Source organism: Sciurus vulgaris, assembly GCF_902686455.1.
Source record: "Sciurus vulgaris genome assembly, chromosome: 14".
Taxonomy (NCBI): domain Eukaryota; kingdom Metazoa; phylum Chordata; class Mammalia; order Rodentia; family Sciuridae; genus Sciurus; species Sciurus vulgaris.
The window spans coordinates 43,671,854-43,690,694 of NC_136475.1; positions in this window are offsets into that span (position 1 = coordinate 43,671,854).

Sequence of the window (18,841 nt, forward strand, 5' to 3'; positions counted from 1 at the left end):
GATCCTGGAGAACTCCTTTAAGCCTGATAATGTTCTCTCATAAAACTTTAGAAACCACAACTATTTGGAACATGGAGCCAAATAGTTACATAACTAAGTATGTCCATGAGCCTTCTGGAACGTTCACATCTTTTGGTGTGTACCTGCATTCTTTCTTCTGTTAAGCTATAGCTATTCTCAAATTCTCAAATGGATATGTGACTTCATAACGTTTAGCAATTGGCAACTGCATGCTTTGCCCCTCTTGCCCAAACACAGATGTGCTTCCTTGAGGTATTAATGTTGAACCTTTTGGTCTTCTTTCCTTCTCTTACCATCACCACCCTTCACCATCAAGGGGCTCTGGAATGTTACTGGATATAGGTTCCTCATCACCAGAGAGGGAATCTAAAACCATAGGACACCAGAAAGCCAAAGATCAAGGAGACAAAGTGGTCTGACTCCCAGGCTGAGCAGTTATTCAGAATCAAGAGCTGCTGTGGATGCTTGTGGTCCGGGAGGCCACCAGCAAACACTGTCTAGGATTAACACACCTGCAGGTGAAGAACTGTGTTAGTGGGAGAGGACAGCATCCCTTGCTTCTGCAAGTGAATGTGATTGTTTTCTTTCTCTGAATTCTTAAAAAGGCATAAGAGGATGTCATCTGTCACTGTCAGACTTTCCATTGTATCAAAGCAGAAGGAGCAAGAAAGAGGATTCCATCCCATGTACATCTTTCTCCCTCCTTTGGAAAGGCTGAGTCTCCTCAGATCCTCTTCTGTGATGGGGTCATTAATAATGAGTCACCCTCAGGGAGAAGACACAGGTCTCTGTAACTAAGTCCCATAAAGGGGAGGAGACTATGAGTATGTACCAGGGCAAGAGGGGCAGTGACAGGAAAAAGGAGCAACACTGACTGTCTGGTATGTGCTGGGCATGTGTTGGCGTCTTTGCCCATGATAACAGGCTGGAGAACAGCTGCAGGGCATGCTCAAACAAGGGAGCAGCTACAGCACAGAGATCACACTGGAGGACCGGAGATAGTCCCCAACTCCAAGAGACACATGCTTGAAGGGGAAAAATGAATCTTTATATTGCCTGTGACAATGACTGTAACTATTCTCAAATTCTCAAATGGGTATGTGACCAGTATTTTACTCTTTCTTCTATAGTAGCACTGTCCAGTAGAACTTTCTACAATGATGAAAATGTTCTATATCTCCACTCTCCAACATGGTCACCATGAGTCATGTGAGGCTATTAAGCACTCAAAATGTAGCTAGTCTGAATTCTGAATTTTATGTAATTCATTTAAATTTAAATAACCACATGTGACTAGAAGTTACTATATTCCACAGTGAGGTTTTCTCCTGTCCCATACCCCAGAGCTGGGAATTGAACCCAGGATCTTGGGCATGCTAGGCAAATGCTCTACACTATGGAGCTACACACTGACTCCTGGACAGTACATTTTTATAGTAGTTACAATTCTTAGCTAGACACATGGTCACCTAAAATAAAAACTGTTTTCCACAGTGACTCTTGTAGGCATGTGATAAGTTTTGGCCCACAGATGTGAGAGTAAGTGATGTAGGTGACTTTTAGGTTATGCCCTCAAGGGAAGGGTCCTGCCCTCTCAATGACCTTTTATTCCTTTTGTCTGGCTGGACCAGGATGTGATTGTGAGCCATCTGGAACCAGGTGATGAAAACAATACCTTAGAGAGAGCACAGCAATAACATAAAAGGAACCTGGATCCCTGAGGATGACCTCATGGAGCAGTGCCCTAATTCTAGCTCTGACATCTATGTGTGAGAGAACTAAAAATTTCATTTCATTTAAACCACGGTTACTTTGAGCCTCTGTGACTCTGGGTCACAGCTGTCTTCTAGCCTAACCAATATACTGTCCTCCTACTTCTGCCAAAGAATAAGGGTAACAAATGTTCTATTATGATTATGATCTTGATCATGTGACTTCAAAGCTTCTGTCAGGACTTTATGCAGCTTAAGGGCAGAGGCCTAGAGTAAGGGGCCTCTGCTTAGCAAAGCACCTTGATGGGCTGGTGAATTTAGTGGGGCATTAGGGATGGAGAGCTAGATGGTACCCATAAGAAAGAAATCAAGATTCGGGGCAGACAATGGGCTCCTACAGAGGGGAGGAGGAACCTGAGGAAATGGCATCAAGATGGACCTAAAGGGTGATAAGGCTAGCAGGAAACTTCATGGCTGCTGTAATGAATGGGTTTTCTCAATAGTGGAATCTAGTGTCCTTGGGCTGAGCTGTGCTGTGACCCCTCCCTTGTTCAAAGACTGCTGCACACCCTAGCTTTGTAGGTGATACTTTGGAGAAAATGAAGGCAACATCTAACCTGAGTCAAAGCAGTGTGGAGAACAGAGAAACCCCAGGAGGCAAGACAGGGGTTAGCAGTAAGAAATCCAAGCAAGGATGACTAGGAGACATGTAAACTCCTTGAAGGTCTCTAAAGACATTGTGGAGAAGGGTGGGCTTTCACTACATGTGGTATATGGTTTCCTGCTACTCCACTTGAATCTTAGGGAAAAGCATCACCCAAAAGATCTGTATGGCTTGCAATATCCAGGCAGCTGACACTTGGTTTTGCAGTTCCCATGGTACCATCTTTCTTCTTGACCAGCTCCCAAAATCCTGACAGCCAAGTTGGAAAGAACTCAAAAGATTCTTTCATATGTTGTCTAAGTTGCCAGGATTGAAGGAGAACTACTCCTCCTATATCTAGACTACACAGTCACTGAGAGGAGTAAGAAAATCTGCATTTGGTCAGAGAGCCAAGATAGACTGGTGAGCCTGGTAGTTGGAGTCACAAGAAACAGGAGATTGGGAATTCTATTTGAGATGGATCAGTGCTACTGAGGAAGAATGTGTAACACTTATAGAAAGGTGTTTGCTACTGTTGCTACTAATAGTAACACTTGTGCTCAATGTCCAAGTATGTTCTCTGATTACATTTGCTCCAGTAATGGAATTTAGGAGTTGCACCTGGGGTAACAGAAAGGTGGCAGGCATTTCTATGGTAACCTTCCTACACGCGATCCTTGTATATCTCTAGTCAGATTAAGAATAGGTTGGAGATTGGGATCCCTTGGAACAACAATGTTTAGGAATAATAATCATTATTGTTGGCAAATATCTGGGGTTGAAGCTATCCAGCTATGAAATTGCAACCTAGAAGTTTCTACCTTTGTTAGGTACATATATCTGTTTTTCAACTTAGTTATAAGTCATATCATGAGAACAAGAAAGGCATAATGTTTTCTAAAGCATTTCTGTTATTTGATGTTTTTAGCAATGTAGATTCCAGGCAAACAAGAATGTATTTTAATTTGAACAATAACAGATCATTCTCAACCCTAACTTTAACACTATCAAAAATGTCCCTCATTGTTTTGTGATTCATGATCTGCCATACCAATGCCACACATTTGACTAAATCTTGCATTTAGTAGGAAGTAGGAAGACTATATTTTATTTAAGTAAACACATATGATAGTTGTATTGAATATAAACCTTAATGAAACTCACTTTAAAACATAGTAAAGTATCTGATTGAAGATTGTATGAGGTACATTCTGTGCTCTTTTATTGTAAACCCTGACAAATAAATAATGTATCTAATGATTCAGAAAGGAGACATTTTTTTTTCCACTTTAAGGTAATAAGTATTGCATCTTAGAATTTTAAATTTGAGGTTTATTTGATACTAACTTTTGCATGATTAAAATTACTTTGGATATGTTGACATTAATTGGGGAGGTACAGGATTGTCATTGTGTTATATAAAAATTCATGTTTTAAACATATAACATTTTCAGTTCTATATTTTAGTGTCTATGGAGCCCTGTTGTGTCATTATTAGAAAGCAAAAAAGGCTTCTACATTTTCTTTTATATTAGTAGCTACATCAAGTGTTATAAAGAAGATAGAATCAAGCAACTTGTAAAAAAGCATTGAATTTGGTTTTTCATTTCCTAAGATTTATCGGGTGGTGTGAGAGTTTAACCTTGTCCTAAAAAGGTTCCTAAGTGACCAATATGTTCATCATGTGGAAAAAGGCTCCTTTCCATAGGATTCAGAACATGTATGGTATCTTCAGCCAGTCTCAGGGCTGCTGGTGAAACGTCATTTCTCAAATAAAACAGATTCCCAGGAAATGACATTTACGAAATGTGGGTCTAGGTAGTTCAGAACAAGGATTTGCACACTCACACTGCCATCCTCGCTACAGGCAGAGATCAAGAACATTTTAGCAGGAGGAGCTGGTGCTTGCTCTCAACCCATAGTTCGGGCCTGTGGAGAAAAAGATAAGGGGCTGCACAGTTTGCTTCGAATGACTGTGTTCTCTTGACACTAAATTTTGCACAGAATTACCCAGAAAGTGTAACAAAATGTCCTTTATTTCAGTAAGCCACTCTGTGAGTGAAAAAATACATAGCGATCACTGGAAAGACCGGAGTTTGCTTTTCCGGAGTTTTTGGAATGGACTCCTGGTTTCTTCCCTCCCAGGAAAAACTGCTACAGCACTTAGAGAGGGATAATTAAAATATGTTTGTTTTAAACATGAGTCATACAAACCTCAGGATTAGAATCTTAGAAAGAGGAAAACTTATCTGAGGAAAAAAAAAAAAAAAAGAAAGAAAGAAAGAAAAAAGAAAAACCCAAAGCAATACTGGAGGATGGGAAATCCTGTTGCTTTGAGACTTTTTAGCTCCGTATGTCCCTGGTGCTGTAGAGATGACCAACTGTCTCCCCCACTGAATGAGGATGTGCCTTGAATGTGTCTGCTAGTCTCCTTTCAGGAGGTCTCTATGAATCTCCTAGGGTTATTTGATGGAGGAACACATTAATATTACATTGCTAATTTTCAAATTATCAGAGTCCACAAGGAATGAAACTAAGGAGGTAGGTTCAGAATGTAGGAACTGACAAAAAAAAAAAAAAAAAGGAAATCCAGAAACGGGTTCCCAGTGCAAGACTGGGCAGTGCCAGGCATGACAGGGGCCAGGGAGTTTGAAAGCCTACATTTTGGGAATAGGAGGAAAATAATCCCTGGCTGCATCTTCATAAAGCTTCATCAACTATGACACAGGTACACCGACTTTTTCTAAAACCAGTTTTTCATAAGCTATTATGCAATACTTATCTTCGTCCATTGCAAAGCTGCAATCCTAGTTGCACTACACTGTGGTGTGACTCTTTCCTTTCTTGAAGCTGTGGTTTCAGTAGCTCTGGTTTCAACAGCTGTGTCTGGATTGTTCACAGTAACCAAGCAAATAGGTAGAGATGCATCCTTGATACCTGCCCTCATTCTGGCAAGAGTGCTCTGAGCACTTTGAAAGAAAGACACAGCTCAAATTCCAGCACGGGTGACTGGATGGCACCAAAGCAACAACCTCATTGCAACCATCAGCCCTAACCTGATCTCATGGGGTTATCACCAGAGGCCCAATGAGAGGTAGCATCACCCCTACCGCCCATCCTTGGGTCCCTTTGATACCTCACACCCTCTAAATGGGGTGGAAGATGAAAGGCAAAAGGTTAGGGAGGCTGAACTATCCTCAACTCAGAAACTAAGTCCTGAGCTATTCAGGAACCTTTGGGTGTTTATTCAGTATCCTCCCCTCTCCCTGCTCTGCAGATCCATCACTCAGCAGCCCTGAGTCATGGATCATGTCCCAGCTATTTTACCAGTTGCATTACTTCACAGTGGTTGGAAGCTTCCAATTGGCCTGGAGCCCTCCAAAGCTAAAAAAAAAAAAGACTATTTTCTACCACATTGGCTCTAGTTAGTGCTTTAATCTACCTGTGCCCCAAAGAACATCCTTAAAATAGGGGTGCCTCAGACCGTAGCCCTGACACATGGACCCATCTATTTCTTGCCTAAATGAAAAATGTCCAAGTCTATTTTTTCCCCTTTCTGGGAAGCTGACCTAAACAAGTAAGGATGTGCTATAAATGTCTTTCAAGACTTGACTTGTATGTTCTAATTATAATTAAGATGATAATAATATTACTTTGTATCTGAGTTGTGCCTTTCTTTTAAACTGCTTAGAGCACTCTCACCTGTGTGAAGTCAGGTATCATGTGTGCCTTTCTATCTTCTTGTAGATTCTAATGACACCTTCTTTTGATTCTGACTCTGAACTCACCTTTCTTCCCTAGCTGGGGGCACCAGGTCCGCATCACTGAGTTCACTTTCGGGTTCTTCTGGTGGTGATCCAGGGAGGAGCCTCCCTTTGGTCCCACTGACTGACCTTGATCCCCACATGCCTTTGCAGATGACTGTGCTTGCTCCGCCTCCTGCCAAGACCTTGTCCATCTTTGTCACCCTCACTCCCAGACTCCCAGGTGCCACAGAGTGGCTGGGTTTCCTGCCCCTGACGCCAGGGAAGGGCCCCTTCTCTGCAGGCACTCTATCCCCAAGGCTGCCCTCAGTGGACTCTCCGCCCTCCGTTGTCACAGCTCAGGGGCAGGGGCAGGCTCTAACTTGCTCATGTGCCTGCTGTGTTGTGCCAACTCACACCGAAGCTTTGCCTCTTCAGGATCCCTTTGAATGTGCACCATGGACTCCTCCCTGGTCCTGGAGGAAACTCTGGCAGACCGTCAGATTTTTCTGGTCCCAATGAGCTAAAAGAGTCCTGTGGTCATTTAAGTTATGAAATTTAGTCTTGATTCCAAAATTCAAGGTCCAGACCAGTGGAAAACAAACACTGTGAACTGGATTTAAAATTGAAGCTCCTCCTTGCTCCAGTTCAGTCCAGCTGTGGAGGACAGGGTAATGATGGAGCAGCTGTGATCAGTTCTCTTCCTCTCCTGACTTTCACACATCCCTTCCCACATTGGAGAAGTTGGAGGGAGAACTGGATGGGCCTTCTCAGAACTTGGGTGGCATCACAGTCCCACCTTCTTGAGAGACTCCCTCCCCCTTATCATCACTGTGTTCTAACTCTGTGGGTCCTGGACAAGAGTTCATGCATATCCCAGCAATTGTCTATACCTTTTGTGTTCCTGGAAATCCAGGGACATCTCTGCTTCTCTCAGCTAAGGTCTGTTCACCCCCTCCCTGGTGACTCAGTGGGGCAGCACCCAAGTGCACACACAGCATGCACAGTCCCTTCATTCTTCACTGACTCACTCAGCCCAGCTCTCTCTCATGATGCCATCAAGGCCACTGTCCAGCCCTTCTAGCTTTTCCAGGCTGGTGCAATCCACTGTGCTCCCAAGCAGAAAGTGATGCACATTAAAATTCTCCTCTATTGTGAGGGGAAGGAAGGAGATGCAACCTCCATTCTCCATTCTCTCCCTTGTGAGCAAGGGTACTGGGGGGGCCTCTTGGTATACTATTAGCTCTCTCCAAAACTATTCATTAAATTCTTGCCTCTCAACTCTTATTTAAACTCCATTTTTAATCTGGATGTTGGAGAGGGGGGTTAAGAACAATCTAACCCCACCCCATCCCTGGCCTCCTTTTGTGTCTTTAACATGTTCCCAAGAACATGTTAACTTGTTAGAATGCAGATTTTTCCTTCTTCTAAGTTGAAGTTTTTATGAATTCATCATGTTTAATCTTTGAAGGAAAACAGAATTAGAATGTGTGTGTGTGTGTGTGTGTGTGTGTGTGTGTGTGTGTGTTCCCTTGTGAAGATTATTAGTACAGCTAGCCTTCCTCAGTCGCCACTAAAACTCAAACTTTCCAGCAACAGCACAGAGCCTTGGTGTTTAAATTCACATTGTTAACGCATCTTCTGGTTCCTGGTACCCAGAAGTTTGTTCTACCCAATTCCAATTCATTTCCTTACTAAGACAGCTATGGTGTGTCTTGAAATACCTACTCCCTTCTATTAGTATCATTCCAGGGTCTTAAAGAACAATTTGAAAAGGCAATGATATATTTTGAAAATGATGGTCAAAGACACTGTCCGATATATCAGCAAATATCCTTTCTATATAAAAGTAAGTCTATGACTTAACACTGTCATTAAGTGCCAGAAAATATTTCTATACATAGTCAAACCTGCATGCTTCCTTTTATGTGCTAATGAGAACTATATAACTTGATGCATTTCTCATTTTGCTTTGTCTACCAGGAAGTTCAGCACCAAATTTAGTGTTCAATTGCAGTAACTAATTCACCCCTAAAGTTGGTATGTATATAGCTCATTTCACTTTTGTTTGGTTTCTATTATTTCTCTTTTTAAAAATTGCTATATCGTCAGATATGTTCTTACACTGTAAACCCCCCTTTTCACATTGTAAACCCCCATACTTTTTAAAAGTCATTATGTTATTAATTCTAAATAAATATGAGCAAAACTCAACACTTGTTCATTCCTTTAAAAATATTTATTGATAATATTTTATATGTCAGGCATTTTGCTGGGTGTCAGAAGAAATAATGGCGAGCAAACAGACCTTCCCTCCTCTTGTAGCACTTCTAGAGCCTTTTCAAATTGTTCTTTAAGACCCTGGAATGATACATCAGGAGGACAGCAACTGAAACTTAGAGTACCAGGGACTTTTGGCAGTCAAGAGAAGCAAGTACTTCCAAAGGGTAAATTTGCTGCTGCGAAGAGACCAAAGATGTGCCCACGTATCAATGAGAGGGTTAGTGGCTACTCTGCCAAGAACAATTTCACTGGAGTAATGAAGCGGGTGGGGTAAAGCATAGTTCAGGCAACTCCTTTAAAAAGTTCAGTTGTGGCATCGAGAAATAGGGTGACTGCTGAAGAGAGATGTGATGACTTATGCTGAAAGTGGACTCAACCATATCAAGTACCCATCAGTTGCTATCTTGGTAACTTCAAATGATCATTTGAATTTCTGTTGGTTTCCAAGTCTTCTTGAGTACAGGGGACAATACTAATTTCCCAGAAAAAGCTAATACAGTCATGCATCACTTAACAGTGGGGACACATTCTGAGGAAAGCATTGTTAGGCACTTTTGTCTTTGTGTGAACATCATAGAATGTACTTACACAAACAGGTGGTATAGGTCAATCATTCCACATGACCCCATGATGTGATCAAGAGATATGGAATTATAATGTAGATATGAGATGTCTCCCAAAAGCTCATGTGTGAGACAATACAAGAAAGTTCAAAGGTGAAATGATTGAGTTATGAGAGCCTCAACCCAATCAGTGAATTAATCCCCTGGTAAGGATTAACTGAGTGGTAATTGTAGGCACGTAGGGTATGGCTGGAGGAGGCAGTTCCCTATGGGCATGTCTTGGGGGTTTATATTTTGTCTGTACTGAGCACAGCTCTTTCTCTCTCTGCTTCCTGGTGGCATGTCCCCAGATGCTTTCCTCTATCCACACTCTTCTGGCATGGTATTCTTCCTCTCCTTGAGCCTCAAATAATGGAGCTGGCTGTCCTTTGACTTAGATCTCTGAAACCATGAGCCCCCAAATAAACTTTTTCTCCTCTAAAATTATTTACCAAGTCTTTTGGTCACAGCAGCAAAAAAGCTGACTAAATCATAATAAGCATAAGAGATAAGAGGCTAGAGCCAGCATAATATGGCATATCATTTTACATTAAACAATTTTTTTTGCAGAAGAAGTTAACTCTAAAATAACAATATAAAGTATAATATAGTAAATATATAAATCAGGAGCACAGTTGTTTCTTATCATTATTGAATATTATGTATGGTATATAATCTCATATGTGATATACTTTTATACAACGGGTAGTGTTGTGGGTTTGTTTATCATCATCACCAAAAACACCTGAGTAATGCATTAAGTTATGACTTTACAACTTCAGTGTCTATTTTTGCGTTGAGGGGAAGGTACTGGGGATTGAACTCAGAGGCAGTTGACCACTAAGCCACATCCCCAGCCCTATTTTGTATTTTATTTAGAGACAGGGTCTCACTGAGTTGCTTAGTGCCTCACTTTTGCTGAGGCTGGCTTTGAATTTGTGATCCTCCTGTCTCAGCCTTCCAGGCTGCTGAGATTACAGGCAGGCGTCATCGCACCCGGCACAACTTCAATTTCTTTCACTAGACGATAGAAACTTTTCAGCTCTGTTATACCTTTATGGGGCCACCATCATATAAATGGGTCATCATTGACTGAAACATTGTTACACAGCACATGATCATACGTTAATATATGTAGAATACTTAGAGCATTAATGTTAATGGTTATTTTTGGTGTGGAACAGGTTAGAGAGTGACACCAAAAACCAAGTGTTCCTCCAGAGATGGAGAGGAGTTGGCATCACTAGCTGCCCTCTCTCCTCTTGACAATTTATCCAAAGTATAGGAAGAAAGAGGGGACTGGGCAGTGGTGATGGTTTCAGAAATCACCTCGCTCTGCTTATTGGGTCTCAGTTACCTGGCCTAGACCTTGCTCTATATAATCTGATCATTATTTCCCCTGCTTTACAGGTTGAACTAAAAAACTCCAGAGGGACGTGTTTCTATTCATCTTTTTAATCTCTTGGGCTTTAATTCCAATGACTTTTATTTTTGTTTTTAGACTTTTAATTAATAAATTTATTTTGCAGTGCTGGGTATCAAACCCAGGGCCTAGTGCAAGCCTGGCATGCACTCTACTCCTGAGCTACACTCCCAATCCTTGCGTTTAGACCTTATTTGGCATTTTGTTATTAGTCAGTCAGTCAGTTAGTTGTTTTTATTTTTATAAAGTTATATATGCTCATCATTTAAAGGGACAAACAGTCCTAGAAGGCAATCCTCTGTTCCCTTCTGAAGAAGTTACCTTTTGTTCTTTCAGCTAATTATTTGGAGTTTTTGTTTGTTAGTTTGTTTGTTTGCTATTTCTCTAAATAACATTTGTAGGATTATTTTATCTCTTTATTGGTTTGCTTTGGTGGTTGCCATTATAGTGGTATTGTGCTATGTAAAATAAGTGTTTAGTTCTCTCTCCTTCCCAAAATCTACCACCATCACCCATCCTCCCCTGTCCTCCATCCTTCCAATGGTCATATCCTGAACTGATTAGATGGTATTCAGTGTTCAGATTGTTATGGTCTTGCAAACTACTTGAGTTGCTGTGCCATGTAGAGTACTAAGAATACATTTAACTTCCTGTAGCAATTTTTATTTTCCATGGAATCAATACTTACTTTGTTCAATGGATTAGGTTTCCATGAATTTTTTTTTTTGACAATTTAATCCCAATCCCCTGACAGTTATTTAACCCTCTTCTCAGTATATTTGGACACATCATATATTCCATCAGCCTTATCCACAAAATGTTCCCATTGAGATTTTTATTAAAACTGTGGATAAACTTGAAACAAATTTACCTTCATGATATTAGGCCTTCTTAACCTTGAATGTGACTTTTTTCCATGTCATGATCCTTTGTACCTATCTTTCAATGAATTTATATAAAGTCATCCCTCAGTAGCCTCAGAGGATTGTATCTTGACCCCTTGCACATACCAAAATCTGTGAATAATCAAGTCCCTTATATAAAACTGGCATAGTATTTGCATATAACCTATGTACATCTGCCTATATACTTTATTTTTTATTATTTTTTTAAATTTATTTTTTATCTAAACAAATGGAATACATGTTGTTTCTGTTTGTACATGGAGTAACAGCATACCATTTGCATTGTCATACATTTACATACAGTAATGATGTTTGATTCATTCCATTATTTTTTCCTTCCCCCCCCACCCCTCCCACCTCTCTTTTCCCTCTATACAGTCCCTCCTTCCTCCATTCTTGCACCCCTCTCACCCCCCATTACATGTTATCATTCGCTTATCAGTGAGATCATTCATCTTTTGGATTTTTGAGATTGGCTTATCTCACTTAGCATGATATTCTCCAATTTCTTCCATTTGCCTGCAAATGCCATAATTTTATTATTCTTTATAGCTGAGTAATATTCCATTGTATATATATACCACAGTTTCTTTATCCATTCATCAATTGAAGGACATCTAGGTTGGTTCCATAGTCTGGCTATTATGAATTAAGCAGTTATGAACATTGATGTGGCTGTATCTCTGTAGTATGCTGATTTTAAGTCCTTTGGGTATAGGCCAAGGAGTGGGATAGCTGGGTCAAATGGTAGGTCCATTCCGAGTTTTCTAAGGAATCTCCACACTGCTTTCCAGAATGGCTGCACTAATTTGCAGTCCCACCAGCAATGTATGAGTGTACCTTTTTCCCCACATCCTCTCCAACACCTATTGTTGCTTGTATTCTTGATAATCGCCATTCTAATTGGGGTGAGATGGAATCTTAGTGTAGTTTTGATTTGCATTTCTCTTATTACTAAAGATGGTGAACATTTTTTCATATGTTTGTTGATTGCTTGTAGATCTTCTTCGGTGAAGTGTCTGTTCATTTCCTTAGCCCATTTGTTGACTGGGTTATTTGTATTCTTGGTGTAGAGTTTTTTGAGTTCTTCATATATTCTGGAAATTAGTGCTCTATCTGAAGTATGAGTGGCAAAGATATTCTGCCACTCTGTAGGCTCTTTCTTCGCATTGCTGATAGTTTCCTTTGCTGAGAGAAAGCTATTTAGTTTGAATCTATCCCAGTTATTGATTCTTGCTTTTATTTCTTGTGCTATGGGAGTCCTGTTAAGGAAGTCTGATCCTAAGCCAACAAGGTGAAGATTTGGACCTACTTTTTCTTCTATAAGATGTAGGGTCTCTGGTCTGATTTCAAGGTCCTTGATTGATTTTGAGTTGAGTTTTGTGCAGGGTGAGAGATAGGGGTTTAGTTTCATTCTGTTGCATATGGATTTCCAATTCTCCCAGCACCATTTGTTGAAGAGGCTATCTTTTCTCCATTGCATATTTTTGGAACCTTTGTCTAGTATTAGAAAACTGTATTTATTTGGGTTTGTGTCCGTGTCCTCTACTCTGTACCACTGATCTACCTGTCTATTTTGGTGCCAATACCATGCTGTTTTTGTTACTACTGCTTTGTAGTATAGTTGAAGTTCTGGTATTGTGATACCCCCTGTTTCATTCTTCCTGCTAAGGATTGCTTTAGCTATTCTGGGTTTCTTATTCTTCCAGATGAATTTCATGATTGCTTGCTCTATTTCTGTATAGCACTTTTGGTAGTATGGCCATTTTGACAATATTAATTCTGCCTATCCAAGAACATGGGAGATCTTTCCATCTTCTAAGGTCTTCCTTAATTTCTTTCTTCAGTGTTTTGCAGTTTTCATTGTAGAGATCTTTTACCTCTTTGGTTAGATTGACGCCCAAGTATTTTATTGTTTTTGAGGCTATTGCAAATGGAGTTGTTTTCCTCATTTCCCTTTCAGCTGTTTCATCGCTTGTGTATAAAAATGCTATAGATTTATGCGTGTTGATTTTATAGCCTGCTATTTTGCTCAATTCATTGATGAGGTCTAGAAGTTTTCTGGAGGAGATTTTTGGATCCTCTAAATATAGAATCATGTCATCTGCAAATAGTGACAGCTTAAGTTCCTCTTTTCCTATTTGTATCCCTTTAATTTATTTAGTCTGCCTAATTGCTCTGGCTAGAGTTTCGAGGACAATGTTGAATAGAAGTGGTGAAAGAGGACATCCCTGTCATGTTCCCGTTTTTAAAGGGAATGGTTTCAGTTTTTCTCCATTAGGAATGATGTTGGCCATGGGCTTAGCATAAATAGCCTTTACAATGTTCAGTTATGTTCCTACTATCCCTATTTTTTCTAGTGTTTTGAGCATGAAGGGGTGTTGTATTTTGTCAAATGCTTTTTCTGCATCAATTGAAATAACCATATGATTCTTATCCTTAAGTCTATTGACATGATGGATTACGTTTATTGATTTACAAATGTTGAACCATCCTTGCATTCCAGGAATGAACCCTACTTGATTGTGGTGCACAATTTTCTTAATATGTTTTGGATATGGTTTGCCAATATTTTGTTAAGGATCTTTGCATCTATATTCATTGAGGATATTAGTCTAAAATTTTCTTTCCTTGATGTGTCTTTTCCTGGTTTGGGTATGAGGGTGATATTAGCTTCATAGAATGAGTTTGGTAGGGTACCCTCCTTTTCTATTTCCTGGAATACTTTGAGAAGTATTGGAATGAGTTCTTCTTTGAAGGTCTTATAGAACTCAGCTGAGAATCCGTCTGGTCCTGGGCTTTTCTTGGATTGTAGATTTTTAATGGCTTCTTCTATTTCATTGCTTGATATTGATCTGTTTAAATCATGTATGTCCTCCTGGTTCAGTTTGGGAGGAGCATATGTCTCTAGAAATTTGTCAATGTCTTCAGTAGTTTCTATTTTGTTGGAATACAGATTTTCAAAGTAGGTTCTCATTATGTTGGTGACCGACAGTGGTGTCTATCGTGATATTTCCTTTTGCATCATGTATTTTAGTAATTTGAGTCTTCTCTCTCCTTCTCTTTGTTAGTGTGGCTAAGGGTTTGTCTATTTTGTTTACATTCTCAAAGAACCAACTTTTTGTTTTGTCAATTTTTTGAATAGTTTCTTTTGTTTCAATTTCATTGATTTCAGCTCTGATTTTAATTATTTCCTGTCTTCTACTACTTTTGCTGTTATTCTGTTCTTCTTTTTCTAGGGCTTTGAGCTGTAATGTTAGGTCATTTAGTTGTTGAGTTTTCGTTCTTTTCTGGAATGCGTTTCATGCAATGAATTTTCCTCTAAGTACCACTTTCATAGTGTCCCAGAGATTTTGATATGTTGTATCATCGTTCTCATTGACCTCTACGAATTTTTTAACTCCTCCCTGATGTTTTTTGTTATCCATGTTTCATTCAATAGCATATTATTTAGTCTCCAAGTGTTGGAGTAATTTCCCTTTTATTTTGTCATTGATTTGTACTCTCAGTCCATTATGATCTGATAGAACACAAGGCAGTATCTCTATTTTTTTGCATTTCCTAAGGGCTGCTTTGTGGCATAACACATGGTCTATTTTCGAGAAGGTTCCATGTACTGCTGAGAAGAAAGTGTATTCGCTCGTTGATGGATGGAATATTCTATATATGTCTATTAAGTCTAGGTTATTGATTGTATTATTGAGTTCTATGGTTTCTTTGGTTGGATTTTGTTTGGAAGATCTATCTAGTGGTGACAGTAGTGCGTTAAAGTCACCCAGAATTATTGTGTTGTGGTCTATGTGATTCTTGAAATTGAGAAGGATTTGTTTGATGTACAGGGATGCACCATTGTTTGGGGCATAAATATTTACTATCGTTATGTCTTCCTGATTTATGGTTCCCTTAAGCAGTATGAAATGTCCTTCTTTATCCCTTCTGACTAACTTTGGCTTCAAGTCCATTTTATCTGATATAAGGATGGAAACCCCCGCTTTTTTACTGAGTCCATGTGCGGGGTAGGTTTTTTCCCATCCTTTCACCTTTAGTCTGTGGATGTCTTTTTCTATGAAATGAGTCTCTTGTAGGCAGCATATTGTTGGGTCTTTCTTTTTAATTCATTCTGCCAGTCTATGTCTTTTGATTGATGAGTTTAGGCCATTAACATTCAGGGTTATTATTGAGAAATGATTTGTATTCCCAGTCATTTGGCTTATTTTTGGTTTTTAAGTTGGCTTGGTTTCTCCTTTGAGTGGTTTTTCTCTAAGGTAGTTCCTCCCTTTGCTGACCTACATTGTTGTTTTTCATTTCCTCCTCATGGAATATTTTGTTGAGAACATTCTGTAGTGCAGGCTTTCTATTTGTAAATTCTTTTAACTTTTGTTTATCACAGAAGGATTTTATTTCATCTTCAAATCTGAAGGTTAGTTTTGCTGGGTATAGGATTCTTGGTTGGCAACCATGTTCTTTCAGAGCTTGAAATATGTTAGTCCAGGCCCTTCTAGCTTTTAGAGTCTGGGTTGAGAAGTCGGCTGCTATCCGTACTGGTCTCCCCCTATATGTAGTCTGATGCTTTTCTCTCGCGGCCTTCAAAATCCTATCTTTATTTTGAATGTTAGGCATTTTCATCATAATGTGCCTTGGTGTGGATCTATTGTGATTCTGTGCATTTGGTGTTCTGTATGCCTCTTGTATTTGATTTTCCATTTCATTCTTCAGGTTTGGGAAAATTTCTGATATTATTTCATTGAATAGGTTGTTCATTCCTTTGGTTTGTATCTCTGTGCCTTCCTCAATCCCAATAATTCTTAAATTTGGTCTTTTCATGATGTCCCATAGTTCTTGGAGATTCTGTTCATGATTTCTTACCATCTTCTCTGTTTGGGCGACTTTATTTTCAAGATTAAATATTTTGTCTTCAATATCTGAGGTTCTGTCTTCCAAGTGGTCTAGTCTGTTGGTGATGACTTCCATTGAGTTTTTTATTTGGTTTATTGTCTCCTTCATTTCAAGGATTTTTTTGTTTTGTTTTTTTTGAGAATCTCTATCTCTTTGTTGAAATGATCTTTTGCTTCCTGCAGTTGCTCTTTCAACTACTTATTGGTATTATCATTCATTGCCTGCATTTGCTCTCTTATCTCATCCTTTGCTTTGCAAACCATCTTAATCATGTATAATCTGAAGTCCTTTTCTGACATTTCTTCTAACATACTGTCACTGGATTCTATTACTATAGAATCTAAATTTGTTTGGATCATTTTCTTCCCTTGTTTTTTCATGTTGTTCATGTATCTTCCCCTGTAGCAGTGCAGATCTGGGGTATTGCAGATTTCCCCCTATAGGCTTATAGTGGCCCTATAGGTTTCCAAATCCCTTTCTTTAAGGGGAGATCAATATTAGCAGTGCCCAAATCAGACACTATGCAATCCTAGACCAAATAGCACCTATGGGGCAATAACAAAATTGTCATAATAAACAAAATGAGTTCAAATATTATCTTCGGTAAAACAAACAGGTTTGCAATAAGGTCTGCAGTTTCTAATGGAGGACAAAGAGGGTGCAGAGGGATGTAGAATGTGGCTGTTAATGGGATAAGAAAAGAATATACAGAAGTTCTAGAAAATAGAAAGGGTGAGAGTGTAATCAAAAGAAATCGGGCTGGGGAGATAGCTCAGTTGGTAGAGTGCTTGCCTTGTAAGCATAAGGCCCTGGGTTCGATCCCCAGCACCCCAAAAAAAAAAAAAAAAAGGCTAAACTTGTCATTGACTTAGGAAGAGATCATAAATAGAATCAATTCAAATTTTCAAAAAAAAAAAATCAGATGTTAGCATGCAAAAAAGGGAGAAAGAGACTCTGAGGGAACAGGTAAACAAAAGGAAAAGAAAGCAAGAAAAGTAAAGAAATAAATACTTAAATTTTTTTAAAAAGGAGAAAAAAGAAAATCTACTGTATAACAGTCATTACTAATGAAATCTCCCAGTGTTCAGTAGCCTGATGCATGAGCGGTACCTGACAATGAGCTTCAAGCCTCCAGGAGGCGTCGCAGGATGGGATTTGCCCCACCCAAAGATCGGAGCTATGGTTTCCAGGATTATCCAAGATGGCCGCTCTGGCTTTGAAATGTGTTGGCAAATGGGGAGCTGCAGCTCAGGGGTGGACGTGATCAGCTGGAGGTCCTGGAGACGGGATGCAGTTGGTCCAACAGGGGTCCTGGAGGATGATACATGCCTGACAGTGAGCAATCTCTGCCTATATACTTTAAATCATCCCTGAATTATTTATAATGCCTCATCCAATGTAACTGCTATATAAATAGTTGCTTAATTTTATTGTTTAGGGAATAATGATAAGGAAGAAGTCTGTACATGTTCGTACAGAGGTGACCTGACTACATAGTACATATCAACAACAATTTTTTTTCCAAATGCTCTTAATCCTTGGCTGGTTTAATCCATGGATGCTTTAATCTATGGATACAAAGGCCTTACTGATATTTCTTTTTTACATCAACATTGAAACAGCCTTTCAACATTAGAATCATAACTTGGGTGCCCACAGGTAATGTGGATTTAGATTTTGCCTTACACACAGCATAATTTTATTTGACTCTGACTGAGTTTTCCTTTCACTTTTGGAAATTTCTTGATTTAGTTATATACTTAAAAATTTTTTGACATATTTTATTCAGAAGTTCTTAAATATTTGGAAGGGTGAAAGGCTTCCACTTCCATGGCCAAAGACTGCCCTAGCTTTCTATAGAACACCTAGCCCACAAATTAAAGAGTTTATGAAAGTTTGTGATAGAAAAGACATTAACTTTCCACTCTATAGTTGACCATGTCTGTGTGAGTTAACTGCCATTACTCTTCTCCTTTGGGGATTGTTTACTTATTTAGGTTGTCAATAAGGGCTATATCTAACTCTTAAATACACTAACTCTCTGATGACTTTCCAGAGACATCCGATAAGAGCAGAAATAAACCTAAAAAGGGCTGATAGTTAAGTTTGCACAAATTTTCCTAGTCATTTCCCTCGTGGATGGAAAATTTCGGAAACATCTGGCAATAGCCATTGGCAGAACTTCTCTCTGCTATAGGTCACAGTTCTTCATCCCCTTCATTTTCCTCTTCAAAGCAAACAAAAATGTCCATTAATCCCAGAAACTATCAGACAAATGCCCATCATGCTGACTTTATTTGACCTATTTTTTTGAAAAACTGTATACCTTTTACAAATAATTTATGAGACTGGGATCCTACCCAGCAACTACACTGGCAATTTTCAGCAAGTTCTTGCTGAGTAAGAAAACAGAAGATTTAACCACATTGGGGAAAGTCAGGTGATTTACATAGGGGCCACAGCCATTGGTGGCCCCAGGCAAAATATTTCCTTTCTTGAGAGGCCCAGACTCCTAGATTCACTCTTTTTCCCCAGTTCACATGGCAATCAGGTGAAATTAGTTCATGCGTGAGTTTAGAAAAGTTCTCTAGCAGAGAAAGGCAACCAGAGAAT